The 2,478-nt window shown below is 39.3% G+C and overlaps 1 long non-coding RNA gene across 1 annotated transcript; it reads left to right on the forward strand.

The window, feature by feature from the left end:
- Positions 1–1,217: 1,217 nt before the first annotated feature.
- Positions 1,218–2,063, forward strand: LOC111270045 (uncharacterized). The gene is made up of 2 exons (XR_002686109.2): positions 1,218–1,467; positions 1,764–2,063. It is a non-coding gene; the product is annotated as an uncharacterized LOC111270045 (long non-coding RNA).
- The last annotated feature ends 415 nt before the right edge of the window (positions 2,064–2,478 follow it).

Below are 2,478 nucleotides of genomic sequence, written 5' to 3' on the forward strand. Positions count from 1 at the left end.
AAATGTCGCACAATGGTAATTTATTGATTTGAATATGAGCAGAGGCAGTTCTAATAGAAACCCGGAGTACGTGAATTTTTAAAATAATGATAATAATAATCAAGAGTTATCTATAAGTATTTGCCATTCAAGTTCCACCACACGATGTGTTGTTCATTGATCTTTAACAGGTCGAGAATTTTGAATAATTTTCAAGCTGCGCGCCCTTTGCAGCCGAAGTAACTTAAAGCACATATTCGGCTACGCACAACAAGACGCTGATCAGGTACCAATATAGAACAATAAGTTTAGAAACAGTACTAACATTTGGTACTGGAAGTCAGTACTCAGTGTTTAAATTTCTGCTTGCCTTAGAGTGATTAGTATCCATTGAAGGTCAACGACAACATTGGACAAGAAAGCTCTCAGACAAACAACATTTGTGATCGATGCAAGCACTTCGTAGACGGAAATTAGATGGTTGAAAACCACAGAAAAGGTAACTAGACATCAGGACCCCAAAAGGAAGAAGGGGAGTCTTTGTGCCAAATAAGATATGTATGATGCACTACCCGCTGAGTCGTGAGAAGACCCATTGAATCACTTGAAATCATAACAAAAACACTCGAGATAGAGAGGAAGAAAACTGAGTGTCACCCGCTAATTACACTATATCTCCTTATGGCCTTAGATGACCAACGGCTTCATGAAAATATTTCTAATAATGCACAGTTCAAAAGCTGTCCGAGTTCCTCGACTCGCTAAACAGCTTAATATAATTATGAACAACATATAAGTATATATAAATATTACTGAAGTTTGTTGTGACTGGTTTCAAGTAAAAATGAAGTTAAATGCAATTGACCGTGTACCTGTTGGTTGGTCAAATTTATTGAATTTAATGAAAATCAGTGAAACTGAGTTGAATAGCAACGACTGTTGATTGTGTATAACTTAGATTATACGAATAGAAGTTGTGCAGATTTATCTAGAAACAATTGTCAAGCCTATTATCGTCCTTAAAGTTTCAGGATTGAGCAACAAATACTAGTTAACGTTATTTGCAAGAAGCGCAAAAATGTTCTCTTCCTAGAGATTCCTAGGGATTAGACTCTCGAATGTAGTCAAGATGTCCACTGATTTTTAAAATTGGTTCTTTGCATTAATACCGCTGCTTATATAAGCCGGTCAGAACTGCAAGTTGTTTCCCTTTTGTCTATGTGTGTGTAGGAGGGATTCGTCCTAGATTACAAGAGAGGGCCTGTTTTGTGTCAGTGATATTAATTGGATAATAACCTCATGATTAATTGTCGGGCTCACTTTCAATAGGCTCAGTGATATGCTTCCGGTTAGACTAATTTCCCATTTTCTTGGTTGACAAATTTTGGCCAGACGATTGCGAGCCTTGATGAACGACGGCGCTACTAGGCCGTATAGAAAGCACAGCCCAGCCGATATAATCACGCGGGAAAATTTAAACGCATTCAGGTAAGCAAATATTTAGATGCCCACTGCGGATTTTGATGGAATCGCTTAATTTTTGCGTTATCTAACGAATATAATCGTTAGATTTTAATGACAATTTTTAGTCCTTATCGAGCTGAGAGATATTGCGGTGTATCCGGCGTGCTTTGTCACAAGCTTTTTGCATCTCATCCTGCTGTCAAACGATGAAGTAACGCTACCTCTCTACATTTCGGTCACCTCTTAACAAATGCTATATCTGCTAATAGACATTTATTTCTACATATTAGTAATAGCATACTTTGTTTATAATGGCCTAGGTGACCTCTGCGTAATCTTCGTATAGACAGACGGTGCCGCCTACATTGCTGATTTTTTTTTACCATGCCGAAACCAAATTGCTACAACGTTAGAAGCCGTCGCCGGCACGTCGTGCGGCAATAATTAGATATTTGTAGACAGGGTGCGGTGCGGTGCGTCAAATGATGGCATAGATGGCACTCGCGCTAACGTGAAACAAGCTTAACAACGAAATCCGCATGAGTCGCTCCTTGCTTCGAATTTGCTTTTAGACGAGCATCCGCACATATTGACGATACGCTTCCTGTAGTCCTTAAAGGTATGATCTCACACCATCACCCCTTAGTGAAAGCCGTTAAATTAACCTTCTTTGAACGTCTGCTACATTATTCACTACCGCAAGCGGTTTGCATGGCGATGTACGTACAACAAATAGATCTAGGTAAAGATGTGGGTAAGGTTGCCCTCGGGTAAGTCGCCCCAAGCTCTTGTATTTCGTTCGCTACCATATCAGACTCACTCGTTTTAATGTAGTATATTGTCCAACATTCTACAACACAAAGATATGATCATATCTAATACAATGGTTAAAAGCTGATCCGCAAAACTGCCATTTTGTACACATGTCTCTTAGATCTACATGTTTACTATTAAGTGATTTAAGCAACGAACCCTGAAGGTTTGTGGAATTGGCCAAATGTTTCTTGGGTGCTGAATGGGAGTCCGCCACCCATC

This window comes from Varroa jacobsoni, unplaced genomic scaffold (genome assembly GCF_002532875.2).
Source record: "Varroa jacobsoni isolate VJ856 unplaced genomic scaffold, vjacob_1.0 scaffold_1435, whole genome shotgun sequence".
Classification (NCBI taxonomy): domain Eukaryota; kingdom Metazoa; phylum Arthropoda; class Arachnida; order Mesostigmata; family Varroidae; genus Varroa; species Varroa jacobsoni.